This window comes from Anas platyrhynchos, chromosome 3, assembly GCF_047663525.1.
Source record: "Anas platyrhynchos isolate ZD024472 breed Pekin duck chromosome 3, IASCAAS_PekinDuck_T2T, whole genome shotgun sequence".
Classification (NCBI taxonomy): domain Eukaryota; kingdom Metazoa; phylum Chordata; class Aves; order Anseriformes; family Anatidae; genus Anas; species Anas platyrhynchos.
This window is the reverse complement of record NC_092589.1, coordinates 26,551,789-26,573,834: the sequence shown is the minus strand read 5'-3', so window position 1 is coordinate 26,573,834 and position 22,046 is coordinate 26,551,789. Positions and strand designations below refer to the sequence as shown.

At 37.9% G+C, this 22,046-nt stretch overlaps 1 protein-coding gene across 4 annotated transcripts in view; it reads right to left on the bottom strand.

Annotated features, from left to right (window-relative positions):
* The window catches only part of SLC35F3 (solute carrier family 35 member F3), a 159,073-nt gene that overhangs the window by 106,929 nt on the left and 30,098 nt on the right, over positions 1-22,046 (bottom strand). Inside the window, exon 1 of one of the 4 annotated variants that reach the window (XM_072035580.1) lies at positions 21,845-21,906. The exons of the other annotated variants lie outside the window; for them this stretch is intronic. The gene's annotated coding sequence lies outside the window, so the exon portion shown is untranslated. Of the gene's footprint in view, positions 1-21,844; positions 21,907-22,046 lie in introns of those variants that run through there. 4 annotated transcript variants of the gene reach the window in all.

Here is a 22,046-nt window from a genome sequence, read left to right as displayed (position 1 = left end):
CAGGCTTTCATCTAGACGGTACAATTTCTACTACTTTTGCTTATTAGCCACAATCCAGAGGTACCATCCCAGTACTTTCAGGTTAGGATGCAGCCAGCCCAACTTCACATAAAGTCTGTCTGAAAAACTAACCAAACAGCAAGGTTAAGCAAGATGTAGTAGCTCCATGCACTAGAAAGATGTCTTCCTTATTTTCATAACTAACAAGTGAATAAAGATCAGGACACGCACAGGAACATATCTAGGTTGATCATACTCCCAGTCCCAGTTCATTACAAAACACATACTCTGGTAAAGTTATGAATTAAAAACTAGTACAATATACAAGAAGGAATACTGTTGTGGAAAAACGGAGAAAAATGTTTAAGTATATATTAAAAGAAGGGGAAAATTTATATTTTACTGGTGTTTTTAGGAAAAAAAACAACAAACAACACAGAAACAAACACAACAACATAATTTCAGCTACAAAATGAGATCTAAATGTAATTCCTCCAGCCTGTATCTGTAGTTATATTTTCTCCCTCTTCTCCATTTGTTTTGGAAAAGTCTTCCATAAATCAGAAGGGTACAATGAACAGAGTAACCTAGTTATGAGCCATATATGCAAAGTGAGCATGTACTGAATAAGAGAAAAGTTTATTTTTCTCTTCACTTCCTTTGATGACAAGTGACCTTCACTATTAGTCAAACTCATAACACCAGCAGATAATAAACCATAACAAACTGGGACTGCTAAATTGAATACATACTTTTAGGTCTCATTTTGTTTTAAATAAGTTTAAGGAATCACTATATATAGGAATAAATCTGAGACAGAAACAGTTTTTAAGCTGAGAGCATTTCTTCAAAATAGGGCCTGATTAAATAACGACTGAGCACGTGATTTTTTTTTTTTTTTTTAATTTAATCGAGAACAGTTTGATTTTAATTGAAAAACTTTCTAAGTAGCATCACAGAATAGAAACATAGAATCATTTAGGTTGGAAAAGGCCCATTAAAAGGATCATCAAACCCAACCATCAACCTCACACCACCAAATCCACTAATAAAGTAAAACAATTTTCTAAAATAAAAAAATTAACTTGACTTACTTTTTTAATTCACTGTCACTTGACATAAATTAATTCATGTTCTGTACTTCAGTAGAAAGCCTTGTTTTGTGTTCTCCAAGCACCTGAGTAAGTTATTTCCTAAACATCAGGCAGTAAAGACTAAGATAAACCATAATCAAGAGGTGTGATTCTCTCACCAATACCAAGTTGTCTTGTGCTATAAATTGGAGTAAGGAGATTTACCCACAAATAAAATTTTAAATTAACTTACTATGAGTTATCATTAACAATTCAATAATTTCCAGCAAAACATTTCAGTATTTTCAAACTAGTTTCCAAACATTTTGTGCTAATAGGAAATGTGTGTGCATATAAAGCATTATTGAAAAACAATTTTATAGTACAGTGAAGTAACTCAGCATTCTCTCACAGCTTTGAGCAACTGAATGTTCTGATTCTACATTTTCTTGCAGAAAAACTTTCCTGCTGGCCCAAGAACAATTCAAATGATTAAAATGAGGACCATTTCCTGCAACTGTTTCATTTTCTAATAAAATTTAAAAGCTCAGTTGCACAACTGCCTATTCTGAGACACGATTTAGGCACAGTTCCAACTGGCTCGAAGTTGCTAACTGTATGTGTTTATGTTTGGATGCTGACAGCTAACTATTATTCATATGGCTCAGAAAAATTATTCACTTTGATATTAAGCCAACTCACTTGCAGGTTGTATCTCCTGAACTCACATTTCAAAAGACTTATTTCCCTAATAAATTAATTTTAATGTAACCTTGAAATGAATGTCTGTTGAATAACTTTATAAATCAAGAGATGACTATATACTATTTCAAATATACTATGAAATAAGGGGTTTGGAAGCTTTTTGACACAGAATTTAAAGAAACAGACCCTCAGCTACTACAAACTGAAATAGATACATCAAGAAAAAGACTGCAGGAGAGAGAGGGTCATAATTCCTCCACAGCTCCACTTTGAACCTGATTTTTGCACCATGATCTTCAGCTATTAACCCTTTTGAGGTACTCAGGCACAGCTCACATGGAATCCCCTAATGCTAATGGCCTGGTGGAATAAGAGATGCTACTTACGGGTAAACTGATATATTAAGTATGCTTATGCATACATACAGTCAAAGACTTGAACCATCATTAATTTAAGTTTCAGGAGACTAGTGATAAAATATACAGCAGATAAACTAAAGAGAATTGAAGTCTGATGTACATTAAGCAAACAACATAGTTACAAATCCATTTATGTTAAGGAGAGAGATTCCTTTTCTTTAAGAAGACTGCAAAAAGCTACATCGTCATGCAGAGCGGGTAGAGAGTAGGAATGTTATTTCATGGATGTCATTTCACACACGGATGGAATAATTTTGGGTGTTTGGCTGAATATAAAATTCTCCAACCAAGCTGACTTTGGTAACAACCTTTCCCCTGACATTATTCAAGTGTAAAATGGAGACAGGATAAATCTCACAGTCCCACCAGATCCATTAATTAAGATCTCCTTTTGTAATCTCAAAGCTGAAATTTAGTGAGAAATAACTGAAGCAAACCTCTCCTGACCTCAAAAATCTACTCCTGAATGGGAGATTTACTCTTGTGCTGAGGGCACTTGGCCACTTGTGCTGCACACACAAAATCTACGGATTCCTTCCAAGGGAAGAAAATGAGTATGCAGATTTTGTTGTTGAAAGTCATGCTGTGAAGCGTCAGTTCACCAAATGCCAACTATACCCCCTTCAGTTTGCTTAGATCAATATTTAAACTGTCAAAATATAGAACAAAGGCCAAAAATCTTCCCCTAATGTGTTGCCAATAAGAAACGTATAGAAAATAAAACCAAGATCACAGCAAACAATTACAAACTTCCAACTTCTTGTTATTTTAAAAAACAGGTTAGCATTAGTATCAGTGTATCTTCAGAGAGATATCCTGTTGACAGGGAGAAAGCTGGTAGAATGGGCAAGCAAATTACCCGTAACCATACAAATGAAATAAGGAGAAAAATGAAAATGAGGATTTTTTTTTTTTTATTAACAATTTCCAGTCACGTTTCACTCTGAACTGCTAGACTGAGATTAAAGAAGGTTGATGGATGAACCACTTCACTGGCAGCTGAAACAGCTGATGAAACATGAAGACACTTTCCCGATCCTTAACAGGAAACTATGACAACATGGGGAAAACAAGGATGTCACTGAGAAGTGAACTCCAGCAAGTTCCAGCCTGGGGTTTGCAGGTTTTTTTAATCTCCGTTCTGTTCTTCAGATTTACTAAAAGTTCCAGGAATAGCACAAAGGTCGATACTGAGAGGATACAGGGCCTAAATCACCCTTTGCACAGCTGTTGTCTTAACTGCTGCAATTTAAAGGAAGATCACACTCAAGAGGAAACCCATCTGACATTTCCTATGCTTCTCTGCAGCACTGCAGGGAAAACACACGGATGTTAATCCAGTCAGAAAGTTTCTCTGCTAAAACAGTCCTGAAACTATCAACTCTTAGAAGCACGCTGATAAAGAGCTTCATAAACAGAACAGAGGTAGGGGCTTCTGAATTACAATTCCCTAAGAAAGGGAATGAGGCCAGTGAAGTGCGATGTCCACTGAGATTTAATTTACGTGGTTAAGGAGAGATAAATACTGCTTTGCTATGAATTGTAACTATCAAGGCAACTCTAAGGAAATGCATATATATTTTAAATTATATTTTGTGATTACCATCCAGCTGAAGACTCATAAAAGTCTTTTGAAACATGCAGTAATATATGATAATATCATTTTGAGTGTAGCTAAAATTATAGGATTTGGGATGAAATCTTGTGTTCTGTTTTTACAGTGCTTATGGCATTCAAAATTAAAAGGATTATGCAGGTATCTGACTGCAGGCAACACCAGCTCAGCTGCTCTTTCATAAAATATCTAAAACAAATTGATCTATGTAGCATTTGGAAGCAAATTTTAGAGATTCTTGTGTTGTTAATATAATAAAAGCACAGTCAATCAAATAGCCTCTGTGTGTGTAGAACAATTGTTTCAGCTTTATGGCACTATCAGAAGTGAATCATGTTTCACTGTCTTCACTGAGGATGACTGCCCAGGGAGGTATAAGACAGCCTGTTCTGTAGACGTAAACCAAGGAAGCAATGAACCCAGTCTTACTACGAACTTTATCAGCTAGAAAGGGAAACTGGTAAGGAGTACAGTTATATGTAAGATACAGTTATATGTGGAAGAGGTTTTCCACTTTTTAGTCTGATATAACTGTATATTTTGTGAAATGACAGTAAGAAAATTTTGTTTGGGAATTGAAGTAGCATCTACCAGGGCCTTTATTTCCTTGGGAGGGAATTCTATGGCTGGGGTAGGCACTAATAGGGTCAGTAGTTGCACATGATATGATTTCTCCTGTTTGGGCTAAACTTTCTAACCACATGTCTAAATACACGTTGTTAAGAAATTTTTTAAAATGACGCTTCCTAAGATATGTCAAGCTATTTAGTTATAATTATATTATTAAATTTTCATCATTTTCACCTGTACTAAAACATGCTTAATAGCTGTGCTGAGCATATCTCATACAAAACAGCCATCTAAGGGTAACCTTTGGTTCCATGCTTCCAAAGACACAGGAAAGCATACAACCCATAAAGAGGGGACTAAGTGGCAGAAGGACCTTTTGGGGACTTCCTGAGATGACAAAGGACCACTGAAAAAAAATATTATATGGATGGAAACCTAAAATCTGAGCCAGGGATGTGATCAGCAGTATCTCTGCTATACAGCCCAGAAATCTTAATAGTGCTCCATGTTGTCCTCTGCTCCAGGGAAGATATCCTCCAAAGCCTCTGTTTCGTTCAGCCTGCTAGACACACAAATGCCAGAGTCAGATGAGAACCACATCAGCACACAATACTGTAATTCAGCTGTTATTTTGTTATCTTCAAAAATCATGCTGTATTCTCACCTCAGCTGGAATCACCTTGGGGTACGCAAGTATTTCTCCACTTTGTTGCCTGTGCAGCTGGCACAGAGCTTATAATTTGGAGGTCCACGTTACATACTGTTTTAAACGCTAAACACATCCACTCCCTTCCTAGAGTAAGAGCACTCGCTTGTGAAAAGCAGAATGACAGAAGAGACAGACAAGTGGGTGAGAAATGGATGCTTCCTAAGTTTCCTTCATGTATAATGAAAGCTTCACCTTCTTTTTGATTCCTGGAAACCTGAATTTATGCATCGTCTGAAGCTTTTTTAGCTCTTTTATTGTCTAGAAGGATAAGAGACATTCTGTACCAGCAGAGTTCATATCTCACTCATTAAGAATTGCAAGAAAAAAATTAATCTGCAATCAGTCAAAGACTACAGATTGTCTTAATTAGCTATTTAGATGATCCATGAGATACCAAAAGCTGGCACAAATACTCTTACTCAACCACAACACCTAAGTCCATGTTTGACTTTACAAGGAGGCCTTAAAATGTCTTTACTTTGCATTTCTCTGCTTTCAGAGTATAAACTGGAGTTAGGGTTTGATTCACAGCAGGATGCTACATATCAGAATGCTGGGCTTTCAGAGTGGATCCCAGTACAAGTCCATACATATGGGGAAGAATGACAGAATGGGGCATGTAGATTAGCACTGCCTCCTGAAATTAGGTAGTTCAGCAACTGAAAGGGAGGAGAGGCCACAGCAGGAGCTGGGGTTGGCTCACAGAGGTTATTGTTACTGCACTTGGCACAGCCAGAGGGAAATGGCTTTCCAGATCACAACCGAAAAGAGCATCTGGTCTTTGGCTTACTGTTAGTTCTGGGACTGGGTAAGGATTTCCCATTCCTATTGCAAGGATTTTTTCCTCAAACATTTTGAGGAGAACAGAGCCATGTACCCTTGAAACAGAAAAAGAAGCACAGGCGAGAGAAGCCAACATACTCATGTGACAAGACAGATACTTGGATTCCAGAGACTATTCACATTCACTTGTTCATTCATCTTTTCAAATACATAAAAATTGCCAACCAAAGCTGGGCTTTTTCCTATTAAAAAAATATAAGCAGTCCTGAAAGCAGAAGTGAGTAACTTTACTTTGATGATTAGTGCTAAGGAAGCAAGTATGTTGCAAGAGCATGCTTACTTGCCTAGGTGCTTGGGCAAGGGGAGTAATGCTCTATAGTCTCATCTCATTTCTTTGCAGCAGTGAGGAAGCACTAATACTTTCTCTTCACCCTCTTTTTGTTTTAAGGCAAGCTTTATTCTAAAAGACAACCCAGCTGTATATCAAATAACTCTATCTTCTAGTTTTTGTTTGAATGAGTATCATGCAAAATATAACAAAAATAAAATCAGTGTGGCAAATCTGAATGCAACTAACAAAAGATCTGAGATAGTTCAAGTGCTTGAAAATTACTTGCAGATGTGGGCAGGTACTTCACAATAATGGACACTTGTATGTGTAGATGCAATCAAAATAAAGAGTGGGAAAGTGAAACAGTCTGTGAAAAAACATTCAAAGGGAAAGAAGATTTTAATGCTTATTTCATATAATTTCTAATGAGACATCTAACAAAAGACTATACACTAGACAAATGAATAGCAGTAGTTCTTTTCTTTCATGGTAAGGCAAACTTCATTTAGAAGTGGCCTCAGATTATGCCTAAGAATACAATTACACTTTGTGCTTTTTGTTTTACAGACATGGGTAAAATAATTATTTTTATGTTCAGAATGAGGACTCTGATTATCAGTTATACCAAAAGCATTTTAAACAGTAATGGTACCAAATGGCTTTAAATTACATTTATGCTTATTTTAAACCTTCATTACACTGGCTGAGTGGTGCAACGTAGATTCTGAACAAATGAGAATTAAGGTCAGAGTGTGTTTAGCAAAAAATAAAATAATAAAAAAAGAAAGCAAAAAAACAACCCAAGAGGTAGTTCTTCTTCTGAACTGAATCTGCAAGCATAGCTATGAAATACTTGATCCATGGTACTCTACAGCAAACAATGGAGACTTACAAAAAATACTCAGATGATAAATCTGTTGAGATACAGGTGTGTGGCTGAGCACTGGTCAATGTTAGCTAACATTTTCTCTACTAGTGATGACTTGATGACTTAAAGCTTGATCATCTTCATCTTCATGCCAATACAGGGTAGTACCTTTCTCCTTGACATCTGGGACAAATATTTTGGAAAATCTCCAGTTGATCCTGACAACTTAGTTAAAAATGGTTATTTGTCAATATCCTAATATGATGAGTAGTAAATAAATAAACAAATAAAATGTACTAACCAACTTCAAACTCATCTCAATTTATTTCACTAGTCTAGACACATCTACAAATATTTACAGAGGACTCCAATTCCAACAGCTCATGTAAGTGATGCATATGGCAAGAAACAATCCCAGCTTCACACAGAATGAAAGTCTCTGTGTTGGTAAACCAGAAGTGGGATCCTGATGTCAAGATAGTTCATGAAAACAGCTCAATGCTCAGCTGCAGGCAGAAAAGGCCATCAGATGTTCAGAATTATTAGCAAGAGAATAGATGAAGACATCACTATGCCACTAAGCAAATCTGTGGTTGCAACACCTTGAATACCCTGTGTGGTTTTGGTCCCTTCATCAGAGAAAGTAAAGGGAAAGAAAAACTAGAAAAGGTTCAGAGAAAGGCAAAAGGGATACTGAGGGTATGGAATAGTTTCCATACACGGAAGGAATAGTTTCCGTACAAGGAATGAGCATCTAAGCTAGGCCTCGTCAGCCAGGAACAGCAATTTGTTTGAGGAACATGAAAAGGGTCTGCCAAAATCATAAATGTCAAGAAAAGACTGGACAGGGATTGGTGTCCCCTTTCTCTTCCTGTGCAAGAATTAGCATGAATCAAAGCCAATAGGAACCAAGTTCACAACAAAAAATGGAAGTAGTTTGTCACATAGTACATAGTAAATTAGTGGGAATCCTTGCCAAAGGATACTGTGGGATATATAAAGTTTATGCAAATTCAAAGGGAAACTGGGCAAACTCATAGAAAAGTTTCCATTAAAATTTATTATGTATAATAAGCATCATCTCACCAGGAAGTCGCTGAGATGCAGATACTGGGTGCTGGCAGAGTATTAGAAGGAGGTGTCAATACAGGCTTGTCCTGAACTTACTCCTTGCAGGAACCTGTTTACAGTCATTGATGGAGTGAGGACACTGAAGTACATGGACCTCTGAAATGACCTAGTATGCATATTCAAGGGGGTTTATGTTACACATTGCAAGCACACCCTCTTATTCCCTCAGAGAAGGTAGAAGGCAACAGAACTGAGCATTTTCTCAAGTATTGTACACTCAGACATATCCTATACAATGAAATACAGAATGTTTTTACACTTTTGCCTGCAGCTAAGTTTTGTTTTACTTTGGTTTATCCCTCTGTATACATTTAATATCCAGCAGCATTTGAGAGACTATTTCTCGATGAGATATAACTAATCCTGTGCAGCTAGACTACAGAGAGCAGCCATTATTTATTTTCAAGCAATCAGTAAGGCATTTGCCTTTGGCTAAAGATGTAGAAGCTTTAGCACTTAAGAAGTACTCCAAATGAGAAGTTATGAAAGAAAGAAAAAAATTAAGAATACAATTTTTTATTTTTATTTTTTTTAAATGCACAAGCATTTTTTTCCCCTAAATTTGACCTATCTGATGATCACTGCCTGGTTGGAAATGTATTCCCAAGACTAGGTGCCTACTAAAGAGATATAAAGACAAGAAATATTGACCACTCTGTTGCTAGGAAACAGAAAAATAAAATCTGAAGCAAACAGAAGCCCTTTAAGTTATAGCTACAATATGCAGACTACCATTTCTGAAGATCTTTGCAGTCAGAGAAAGAAGTGTAAGTTAAATCATATTCTCAGAGCTATGTGGACATTGCTGACTGCATCAGTTATTACGTTCAGGTTTTTGGAATGGAAGAGCTACAAAACCAGCTGAAGTTTTGGCTCCATTGGAAATATGGAAACTAATCAATAGCAAGCAAGAGAAATGTGGCGGTATAGAGAATGCCACATGGAAGTTTCTCAGCAGTCACTTCAAGCAATGGAAATAAAATTAATAAATTAAAAACAGTTACAGATCAATAATGCTGTCTGTTATCATGTAGGTAGGACACTGTCTGTTGTTACAGAAGAGTATTTGTGCATTACGTGTGGATAGGTCTATAAAGGACACAAAACTGTGACTCTAAAACATGTTAGTACACAGGGTAGGGTCCTCATCAGTATATAACGAAGTTGTCTTTGTCCTGTCATTACCTGTGCTAGCATAGCTGGTCAGCCTCACCTGTGAACCACCTCAAGTACACAGGGTCTCCAAGCAAGGAAGAGCCACAGCACCCAACAGTCTGTGGACCTGACTTATACTCACAGGGATTCTGCTATCACAATGTTTTACCCGACAAGTGCTGTCCACAGATTTTTCTCTCCCTTCCCACATAATGAGGCTGCTTTGCCTCCTCCCATTTATGTGACATGAGGAACTGCTGTGCTCTTCCTTCATTGCAAAACCTTGGGACTATAAGCAAATAAATTTCAAGAGCAGGAAAGTCATTCCTGCCAGGAAATTCCTGTTTTATTGATATCCGGTTCTTATCTCCCTCTTGGAATATCTGATAATAGCCACTTCAAGAAACAACACACTTGGTTAGATAGATCTAGCATTTCCTACGATGTTCATACACTGGAACAGAAAAAGAAAAAAGAAAAAAAAAAAGAAAAAAAAAAGAAAAAAAAAAAAGAAAAAAGACAGATTTGCACAAACTACAGTCTTCTGTCTGTCTGTCCCTACAGACAATTTCAAAATTACAGCAAACAGTCGAATATTGCCAAAGCATCCTGGCAGGTCAGTTTTTAAAATAAAGCACTCAAAAGACATAATATACAAGATACTTACAAAGCTTGAAGAGGATCAAAAGATTTGTATAGTTATCTGAAAAACACTGTAAGAAGCAAGCCAGATATCTACCGAAAAATGCTTCTTGGCAAATTTATTATTTGTCTGTGCTCACATTTAAACATAGCTATCACAGTCAGGTCTTGCAGGAAAATCATTTACTTAGGCTTATCAGAAAACTGAACAAAATTAAAAACTTAAAATCTTTTTTTTTTTTTTTTTAAAGGACTGAATCCTGGTCATTAGTGGTTTTTGCTTTATGTCTGGACAGATTAATGGGATATATTTCACTTTTGTTCCTGAACATTACTCCAAGTGTAAACTAGAGGAGGTCTAACCAAATGTCATATGTCACATTGCCTTGTTCAAAAGAGGTGAGTAGATCCGTTCTTCCCTCCTGTCCCTGATCCAGTTATGCTCACCTGTGTACTTCCAACGTTAGGAGTCTCTCCAGTCTACGGTAAGAGGAAGTCAAAATTGTCTCCATCTCATAACTAGAGAGCTACCCTATTGCTTCCATTGCAGACTTCCAGATAGAGGAACTCCTTTCCGACTATCAACGGATTCATACAAAACTCACTTCTGGCTGTCTCTCTCCCACTACCGTAAAGGCACTGGATCAGGCTGTCAAAGACTGGCTCCTGCAGCAAACAGCAAGATGAATAGTTGAGCAAATTAATAATACAAATGAATAGCGTTTTTCATTGCAACACCTTCAGATTTCTGGGAAACCTTAAAATTAACTACCATACTAAAAATGAAAATACATATAAAAGAGCTATAAAGACTTTTTTTTTTCTGTTAAGCAAAACAGAGAAGTTGAATTTATCTGCATAGAGAAGGATGTTTTCCCTTGCAGAAGAATTCACTATAAACACATTAAAACAAATTCAAAGATTTCTGGCCATTTTAAACTTGCTTTAAGTCACCCTTCAGTACATTAGACCTCTCTGAGACACCAGTGAACTAATGCTCATCACATTATAGCAGCAGCAATGAGTCAGTCTAATTGTAATCATAAATTTAATATAAAAAAAAGCCTTCCCCCCGCCCCTCCTCCAATTTTATTGGGATATCTCAAAATGTTTTTTAGAATGTATTCAACCACCAGCCATACATGCACCCAAAAATGCCTGAAGTGAGAGATGTCTTCTTTCATTTAATTTTGACATAGAGTTTTTTTTTATTAATCCCTACCCTTTACAGAGATTTACTTTTAAGATCTGAGGCAAATAGGGAGAACAGACATCTCATTGAGCTCAGTGGCAAATACCAGTTAAGAATCTTAGTAACATATTATTCCTGACAGAAACATGTTATTTGGACCTCAGCTTTACAGACACATTACTCACTGAGAAATGCCTACGGCACTTAATGGAAATGGAGGAGAAATGAGTGCATAGAGAAGTATCGAGATTAAAGATCATACAAACAACAACTCAAACTGGTAAACCTATTCTACACCGGTATTCATTAGTAAAGTACTCAGTAAGAACCAACCCAATTTGCTACCTGCCAAAGACCGATCATTCAGCTATGAACTTCCCTGAGATCTTAGATTCAGCCCCCAATCTCTAAATTTACCACCCGTAAGTTAACAATTCAAAAAGCACTTCTGGTGCTAAGACAAACTCATACTTCAAAGACCAGACCATTTTCCCATCTCTTCTCTTGGGGATTTCAAACTGTCATCCAAAGCTGAAGTGTGGCTAGATTAAGGTCATGACCTACATTAAAATAATTTCTCCTTTATTTCCTCTTACTTTCTCCACTGATTCTACAGTTTCCACTGAAGTGAACAATTTTATTTTTATTATTCTCAAAGCTTTCCAGAATGCTGCTTTTTCAATATGCTTTCTGGGGTCAGCTTTTGCCGTATTTTTGCGAAGGATACAGGTTCTGTGGGAATCACAGAGACTGAGAGCAAAGAACAGTAACAGTGGAGTAGCAAGAATACTTGAGGAAAAAAAAAACCTCTATTCCCAGCCTCCTCTGCTACCCAGCTGAAATTTAAGTAAACCAGACCTCTGCTGTGTTTTTAGCTGGGAACAGCTCTTCTGTTGCACTGCCATGCACCCATGTTCCTCTCCTCTCATTTTCCCTAAGCGTTCACTTCTAACCTGAAGTTTCCATTCAAGTATACCTTCACCTATTGTACCTTTCACTAAAATATCTTGATTATGCTTTCATTCAATTCCTTTTATCACTCACAAGTTCATCCTGTAACAAGGACAGTAAACACAAATGGAAAATTCACAATACAGGAGCATGTGTATTTGTCAGTATTTTGATATCCAGATTTCATGCGGCCAGTAGTGTAGTGTGCTGATTTGAAGAGACAGAAATATTTAGATCTAAAGCAGTGAAAGAACAAAGCATTTCAAGTAACGGCACTGTTTCGAAAAATATTGTCAGGGTGTCTTTAAGGGTGTCACTTCCTCTCAAGCTCATCTAAAAAACACCCTTTTTTCAAAGTGAGTTTAGATAGAAAAGAGGAATTATTTCTTCTATCTACAACATCTCAATAACGAAAACAATCTTTTGCTGCCATAGTCTCTCTCCCCTTACTGATGTTTCCTATCTCAAGTCTTTCTAGCAGAAGTCACAATGATATTCACAACAGTTTAAATGATGCTTCCCTTATACGCTCTGGTTTGTAAAAATCAGGCCAGACACACCTCATACAAATCAGAGACAAGTGTTCAACACCCAAATTGGATAGAGCGTTTTATACATGTTTTTGTTGTTGCTGTTTGTTTTTTTTAAGTAGTACTTAAAGTAGTACTTCCAAGTTATGGATAATAATTTGAGAAAAACACTGAAAAACGAAACCATCATCCACCTACCTGTCTTTCAGACTGCAAGTCAAGAGCTACAACACTGAAGCCAAGCAAGGTTTAATGGAAATTTCTTCATTCAGTTTAAAGCTGCTGTCCTTGGCAGATAGAACAAAGGCTACGTGTTTTGCTAATGAAAAGCAACTTCCAGCTGCTAGATTCCAAAGCTCAACCTGGACTGAATGGATCAGGACTGATTTCATGAGACATGTTTAGTACCCTAGTTTTTGAACTCCTACCATAACACAGAAATCTCTGCTTCTCCTTTGAAATCTAGCTTAGATGCATGGAATGGTTTGTTCTGAGCCACATATACCTCTGTAGAGCTCTACAGTGTGAGAAAGAAATGCTTCAAGGTGTGCGTGCAACCTCTTCTCATCGTAGCTCAGAGACACACTCTTGCAGCCTAGAAAGGAAGAGCAAGGTCGCAGAGAGCATCTCATGTTTATGCCTCCATTTCAAGTTCTGCTAGCAAAATGTGAGCCCCACTGCAATTGTACAGTCTCTGTCATCATCTCACGTGGTTTAAAGGAGTTTGTGAACAGTCAACTGGAGTTTAGGGGGAAGTTTTATAAAAGAAGAAAAAGGACACATTGATGTCAAAGAAGGGCAGAAACACATACTTGTTCTGTTGTGTGTTGACTCTGCAAGGCAAGAAGTACTAACGAAAATAAAGAACATGCTCTAACCTCTAAAATAAACACCTAATGTACCTATCTGTTGAACTACAAAGCACTCACATACTCATTTTTCAACGTACAACCACACCAAAGGCCTTTTTTTTTTTCCAAGCATGAATGTGGCAGTAATTCAAGTTCCTGGGCTGAAAAAAACAGACGGATTGAAGGAGCTGACAAAGTTAGCCGATGAACAAAAGCAAAGTATAAACACTTGGATTTCCAGACTTTATTCTGTCCTTAGCTTGTTAGAGATGAGAAAGTTTTAGCACCAAGGGCCAAATCCTAGTTCCGCTCAAGTCAGCTGGAGTTTCGCCATTGACTGTAGCCAAGCTGAGTTTCCCCCGAAGTCAGAATTCATCACCCTCTTCTCAGGAAGAAGGCTGTCGTACTTGCCTGATGTTTACACTAAATGGAAGTTTCACTGGAGAGTGAGACGAGATGCACAATACATGCTAAAAATATTTTGTTGGAGAACCATGTAAGTAGGGATGTTTATGAAAGCAAGTACTAGAGAAGAGTTTGACCCAGTGTGGGCGGGTGCTGCATAAACAGAGCTTTCACGTGGGAACCATAACCACTGGCTCCTTTCTGTGCTGCCTGTGCCAGTCAAACAGTGCATCTCTAGTCTGGTTTTGTTCTTGGAGTTTTCCAGTGGAAGGCTGCAAACACAGAATGACTGTATTGCAGCCTGCTTTGCCTTTGCAACACACAGAGAGGTTTAGGGAATGCTAATATGAGAGCATCAAGTTCTTTTCAGTTGTGATTTACTCCTGACCAAATCCCAGGCAAGAAAGAGAGAGTCTGGAGCAGAAGCTCTGCTGTTGAAAGTAAACCACTGTGTCCGCACTCATATTATCACTCACACATATTAAAACAAAACAAAAAAAAAAGGAGGGGGGGTTAAAAAATTTCATCCTTAAACTAGCAACTAGTTGTAATCTAGAAAAAATATTCTAAATACTTTCCTCATCTAAACAGGTCATAAAAAGCTCCAGGCATGTTCTAATTAATACAATGTATTTGCAGATGTGTGCGTGAGAACCTACTGTTTATCTCTGATAAATTAGAGCTTCCACCAGATTCATTTTCAAGTTCCTTGTATTAGTCTGCATTTTTCAAAGAGGATTTTGTTTTTAAACTCCTATCCACTTGTCTTCTCTACTAATAATTCATAGTTCTATCACCTATAAGCTCCACAGACGCAGTATTTACTCTCTTCTTATTCAGCAAGATATTGAAATTTTGCATCTTAAAATGTCCTCAATTTCTACATTGTCTTTGTTTTCATATATAGGTATATATGAATTAAAAAAAAAAGCAAATAAAAGAAAAAAGCCATTATGAATTCAATTCCTTTTTCAGAGACAGTCTGAGACATTGGGAATGAAAAACTGCTCAGAATATTACTCAGTTGTACACTTCTAGAATAATTACTACCTTGACAATCATAAGACAGAAAGAAACCTGTTTGAAAAGTTTTCAAAAGAACTACACCTTCACGTCTGCAAATATGACTGTTCTCCACTTTTCTTGAATTCTACACAATAGCTTATTACTTTTTTAAACCTGACAGGGTCATATGAAGCATCAGAAGGGTTTTTGAATTTGAACTGTGGTCTTAAACAAACAAGCTGCATTTAAAGTCACCTCTAAACACAAAATCATTTCCTATTACTTGTATCAAACCTAATCAGATTTAGAAAGCTTCCAACATGTACAAAAGGTAACAAAGCAACACTGAAAGCTCTAAAATTGCCTGCCTACAGAGAATTCAAATCAGGATGACTAGCATTTGATTCATATGCAAGAAACCAATACTATTATGAACATGTAAGATTACTTCAATCTGAAAACTGTCTTTACACACAGAGCTATGTAAATAATACAGCATATCTTTCTGTATAAACACAAGTATTTATAAAGAAAGCATATAGCCACAGATTAAAAAAAAAAACAAAACACAAACAAAACCCAGCATCCTATAGAGCTATGTAAGTGAGCTGCCATGTAAGGAATGCTCAGATTTGGCTTTTTCCTGTTTCACTGTTTTTAAGTTACTGCAGTCAAGCCCACACTTCTCTAGCAGCACCAGCTTAGCCTTCCATAGATTCAGGTGGTCAGGACTCAATTAATATCTAGCTTCTTCTTGAACACTTAAAAAAAGTCTCCGTTTAGTACACCTGCATAGATATATATGCTCAGAATGCCATTTTGCCACCATGATTCTGCATCTGTACTACATAAACAAGAAAAATATATAAAGCTGAAAAGCACTGCTGCAAGCCTGCAGTATCAGCTCCTCCAAGACCTTGCCATCCTGACAGCACCTTGGGACAGAGGTATGCATCTGCACCCATTGCTATATAAATGCCCTGAAACATCATCTTCGGAATATTGACATGTAGGTGCTAAAGAGCTTCTTTAAAGAGGACAGAGGTCAGCTGTCCTGCAGATAGCTGACTGATATCTAAATCCTACATGTGCCTCACCAATTTGTTTTCTTCTGTGTCACACCCCTGGTCCTGAATATCAGACTGTTGTCTCTCTCCTCTGTGATTCAGTCAAGGAGAAATTTAATTGACATTTTCAGCAACTGCAAGACCTGAAACATCAGCAGTGTCCTCCACCCCTTGTGTTGTGTTCTCCTAGCATGTTATATTTGTGTTTCTTGGTGCTTTTCAGTAGGTCAGAAGTTTATTGGTGGGTAACTCCAAGATCAATATGGCCAGTGATGAGTAAAAGCACGTGGGGAAGATGTAAGGTGCACTTTTTTCACCTGTCTACTGAATGGTAACCAAGACTACAGAGGCCTGGATTCAGGGGACCCTGATTGATCCATCTATACACAATGGGTCATGTTCAGGTTGTACAGGTAACTTGAATTCTGCTTTTTGCAAATTAGTCTACTTTTCTGTCTTAGTGATCTCCATTTAAATGAACACTTCTTTCTAACTTGCTAATTCTAAAGTGAAAGCACGGTGAGAGAAAATGAATCACACAGTATCCTACTGAAACCTCACTCATTAAGCCAGGTAGAATCTTTCTCAATACACTAGTGAGACGTCTGTTACTTGAACTAGTGGAAGAACTGACACCAGCTATGTGACTAGCACAGACAGGATATGAAGCACACAAAGGTTTTCATAGGTATTTGCTAACTTTGAGGAATGCTGAGATTCATAAGCCCTGAAGCATCCAAAAGGAAAAATATTTTACCAGAACCAGACTATTCTGCTGTTGGTTTTTTGTTTTTGTTTTTTGTTTTTGTTTTGTTTTGTTTTGTTTTCCCAAGGATTGTCCTTGTGTCTGACTTTCCTTAGTCTGGGCCATGTACAACTGTCTCTAGATCATTCTTGACTATGCTGTCTCACTCACAAATCTGCTAGTGTTCTGATTACTAGTCTTCCCTCTTACTTCTAAAAGCAATAAATGAAATGATTAGAGTAAGTTCCTAAGTATATATCCCAACCAAATCAAGCTATTTTTCCATGTCAGATTGCTTTAAAAGAGAAGTTCAGCTGGTAGACAGAAGCAAACATTTAACAACATATTCAGTTACTAAGAATATGAAAATTTTTAACAATTAAAAGATAAAGGTGAATGGCATAATCAGAGAAAATGGAATAATACAGTGCTGATGTAGTCATTCTGGGCTGATAATCTGAGCTTCTGTCATAATAGCTGATAAGAAGTGTTAAGAATGTATGCATTACATTTCAGGTAAGCATTCCCCAAACTGACACCAGTTACTCAGAGGCTGAACACAGGTTGTATCACTGATCCACCCTAATGAATCCAGCAGCAGTCACAAGACAGAGCAGGAGATAATTTGACTGTTCAATACAGATCTGTTATTTGTCTGAATGCCTATGAGAAGCTGTCCTTGGGCTGTTCCAAATATATAACTAAATCTTTTCTTTAGAAAAGTGTAAAATGCATCACAGAGACACTTTTGTCAATAGATTGAGTTATAAAATGCTTATATGAGCCAGATGCTTACTGTTACTAATATTATCATGTTTCTACTATGTCTAATGAGGAATAAAACATTCTATTAGATTGGCTGTACAAACTGAATAGAAGTAGAAACTTCTGACCAAAATGAATAGACAATAGGTATTGCCTCCAATACATCTTAAAAACACCTTCAGTTGTTTGCAATTAGATTAGAATTATGATCATCCAGTGACAAGCTGATCCTACTGAAGCATCTGTCTGTATCCAATTCTGTATGTTCAGAAGCAGCTCAATGATGCATCCTACATAGGTACAGCCTACATATCAATGCATTGCTCCTCTAAAAGCTATGAAATGTTTTGTGGTTCCCAATGTTTTCTCACAGATAAAGAGGAATAAAAAAGATCTCCAAAGTGCAGAGGTTATGAATTCTCAGTTCACAAATCCATCCCTCACCCTGAAATGGCATCATAAACTATTTCTAAAGCAGCATATTTCATCAAGACCTAGATTGATACCCCTATTTGAGCAGGGCAGGCAAATTAAAATTAATGCAAGACTTTTTTTTTTTTTTTTTTTAAGCAAAATTATTCAGTATCATCCTTGAACTTGACTTTATGCCATCAACTGAAAATAAGGATTATTTATTTTTGTTGTCTGGTCACTTATAGTTTCCTGTGTATACCCCTATTATCTTCCCCACCTCAGCTTTTCCTTTCTAACAAGTGTACTTTCAGTAGCTGATTCAGATTACAAACAGCGACAATTTAAGATGCCAGAGTTCACAGTGGATAAAAGAATTAGCTATTGCAAACTGTTGCTAATTTTCTGCTCTAGCGTATGTTCTGCAAGCTTTCATGGAGGCTTTAAGCTTAAATCTCTTCTATAAGCTCTGTAAAGCTTTAATTGGCTTTTTGACCATAAAATCCCTACCATTTTTTTTTTTCTTCTGGCTTGCTGGATTTGCTGGCATTTAAATCTAATTCAACCTGCATTCTGCATGTTATATGATTACTGCTTTTAAGCACGAGGGACTAGTCCACAATTACCTTTGTATTCAAATATCAAATATATGCTAATACTGCAGTGGCTACCTCGACAAAGCACCCCTGACACACTCTGGACAAATGGCAGGTTTTTGCTCAGTATTTCTCATGGCAAAGGTCAGGTCTTCAGGAAGCAGAAGCCACATGGGTTAGAGACAAACCAGATGGCAGTCCCGCTGCATTTACCTCGCCAATAGCATTGTCTGACCAACTGCATTGAATGATAACGTTTTAGCCACCAAGACTATGCACATCCCCCAGTATAGACAGCTTCAATATTAATCACGTCATTAATACTAAATCTGAAAGCCAAGGCACTGCAAGAGGGAGCTAACCTGAAAAAATATTTGTCTTCAGCAAGCCAGGAAAAATGTTCTCACTTCATCTCCCGGTCCCGGCTGGTGGCTCACCTCCCAGCCACCACGCCAAGACGCAGGAGATGAGCACCTCGCACTGCTCCTCTTGCCCTTGCAGCTTCCCTCCCCAGCTGCGTTGCTTTGCCAGGACCTTCCTCCTCCTCACAAGCACCCAGAGCCATCCTGGCCTGGCGGGGAGCCAGGCAGCTCCTAGGCTACATCTGGTCTCTGACAGGTGATGCATTACCCTCACAAATGTCATCTGCCTTCTGTCTGAGCCAAGCAAGCAGGCTGCACCGAGAGACCGTGTGGCTCCCGCTCCTTGCAGGTCTGCTTATTCACCTTGAATTCCCTGTGAGCTTTCCAGCAACGTTATTAAAATTACCAGGGAAACTGCTCTGACCGAAAATTAGCAGCAGCACCCCAGGAATGTCTGCACCAGTGTGAATGTGAACTGATTATCTTTGCTGCTGGAATACTTCCACTGTGGGGAAAAGCACAATTAATTACATCTGCTATTCAACACACAAGATGACCTATTAAAAGACGCCTATGAATAATCTCATCAAACAACACAGTTTTTGCTTATCCCTGAATCACCTTCCTGAGAGCAGATGTCAGACACTTTATAAAAAAGTTTATGAGCCTGCAGATTGAAGTCTAAAGGGAAAATCCTGCTGACCAGTCATAAGAGATAACACGTTGCAGCTGCTGAGCAGCATTTCTTTAAATTATTTGTCAGCCCTCAATGCTGAAGGACAACAGGGTCTCGGACAGGATCCATGCCTTCAAATCAAAGCCGCAGTAGACAGGTGCTGCTTTTGCAGTGCGGTTAGTCTAGGCAGATCAAAGGAGCTGCAGTACCACATCAGCCAGGAGCACAACAACAAAGCAAAATAAGGATACGGGTAGCCAAGGAAAAAGATGGCCAGCAGAGAACCAACTAACAAACCAAGCCAAGGTGGTGGAGGAGGGAAATGGCCAAAAAAAAATAAAAATCAAAGAGCAGGGATTGTTGTCCCCAGTCACCTCCAGGAATTGTTCTGAAGACACTTCACTTTTAAGAAATAACGTATCTAAATTTTTTTCAAAGTTTTAAATTATCTGAACAATTTTACTGCTACAATTCTAGATAAACTTTTATAATGAAGCCAATTGAAAAGGCTGTGTTTTTTTTTCATGTTGATGTTGCTGGATAATACTACTTCAATTTAAAAAAAAAAAAAAAAAAAGCCTATGGACAAAACAGACACTACCAAAATGTCACTCACATATTCCTAAAGTCTCCTACAAAGTACACATAGTCCTAAAGTCTCCTACAAAGTAGTTCTGTACTTGAAATTAAGCATGTCTATAATTATTGCAGCATCAGGAGCTAAGATTGTGGCTTATTTTCACAGAACTTAGTTCCAGCACAACACAACAGTACAGGAAAGTAATCTCGATTTTAAACTTTTTAGCAAAGTTAGGGCAAACTTCTTAAATACCGAGCAGAGCTGTTTAAGAGCTTACAAGAGGCTTCTGAAATCACACTCAGACATGTCAATGTAAGATTTCCAAAAGCACTTAAGTGACAGGGAAGCACAAGCCCCAAAGCTCCCACCTGCAGATCGTGCTGGAGAGCTGTGAATCATCAGCTTCCCTGGCATGCAGAAGCACAGGACACTGCCCAGATTATTTATTTCTCAGCTTTGTCAGTACTCTTTCTGTGATACGGATACTAATGAAGCCCTGGAACTTTATTTTGAAGCTTAGAAAAGCATTTTAAACAAAAAGTTAGTATAAAAAAAATTTCTATACAGTCTGAACATTTAGAAAGCTCTGTATAATCTGAGGCATTCACAACTAGGAAAGCTAATATACAGATGCAGCCATTACACATTTCAGTTTATAAAACACAGAAAGCAATCAGCCTGCAGATACTCTTTTTGAATCAGCTTCATCCAGGCTGTGAAAGCACGTGAGAGGAACTCACCAGAAAAAAAAAAAAAAATATATATATATATATACATATATATATATATATATATATAGGCCAATAATGAAGCAAAGACTTGTAAGCATGACTGTGTCATGGGGCCATGGACAAGTACACTTGAGGAGTTGGCTCTGTGTGTAGACCAGAAAATCATGGAATCCATACTGCCTGCCTCTGTATGTTTCTTATACTTACCATGAAAAGAATTCTCTCAAGGAAGAAAACAATGCTATGCTTTCTGCCTTACTCTACCATGAAAATGTTAAAAATAATAGATACTTAAAAGTGAAGAAACAAGGGTTGATGGCAGCATCAAATACCAACTACATTAGTTGACCAAAGCCTTTCTACAAACATTATAGACCTACAGCCCGCCAACGCAACTGCAGCAGGATGCTCTGAGCATCTAGTAGGCAAATAACATTTTCAATGCCATATTTCCTTACATACTGCAAAGATCATTTTCCTTTTCCTTTCCTTAATATTAGAATTTTTATATTCCCATTATTTTTCACCGTTGCAGCAATCAAATTGCCCCCTGGAATTAAAGCCAGAGCAGACGAATCCAGCATTTCTCCTCTGAATCACTAGGCACCTGTTACAGATCACTTTCTCCCATGCAACGGAATAATTTCCCTGAGCGATTACATACTTCTCCTCCCTGGTTCACTTGATAACCAAGATAAAATTTCTATGCTAGGGAAGGCAGAGACACCTGCCCAAACACCAGCTTCATTTGTGCTATCTCACCAAGCCCTTGTTGAGAAGGTTGGGTGCTGTTCAACAGGCCTAAGTGCAAGGTCTGGAGTGCTGGTGGGAAAAATCACTATCACTGATATGGAAGAGGTAGTATTTCTGCAGAAAAATATTTCTGCTGTGCTTACTAAGGCGAACAGAAGTTATCAAGGCCATGCTGTTGTCTGGGAAGTATAAAGGGAAGGACAATACAGACAGTGTGACCCACCTGCAACCAGTGCTCCACGCAGGTACACAGTCCTGCAACCCAAGCAGACTGCAGCAGGTCCTTCCTTCTATGCACTGCATCAGTTGGGAACATAGATGCACACATTCAGCACAGGGAAGGTCATAGCTGGAGTAGCTGTCAAGGACAAGACAGAATACTAGGACAGAACCCAGAAGAAAACACTGGGAATGATCAGAAGCCT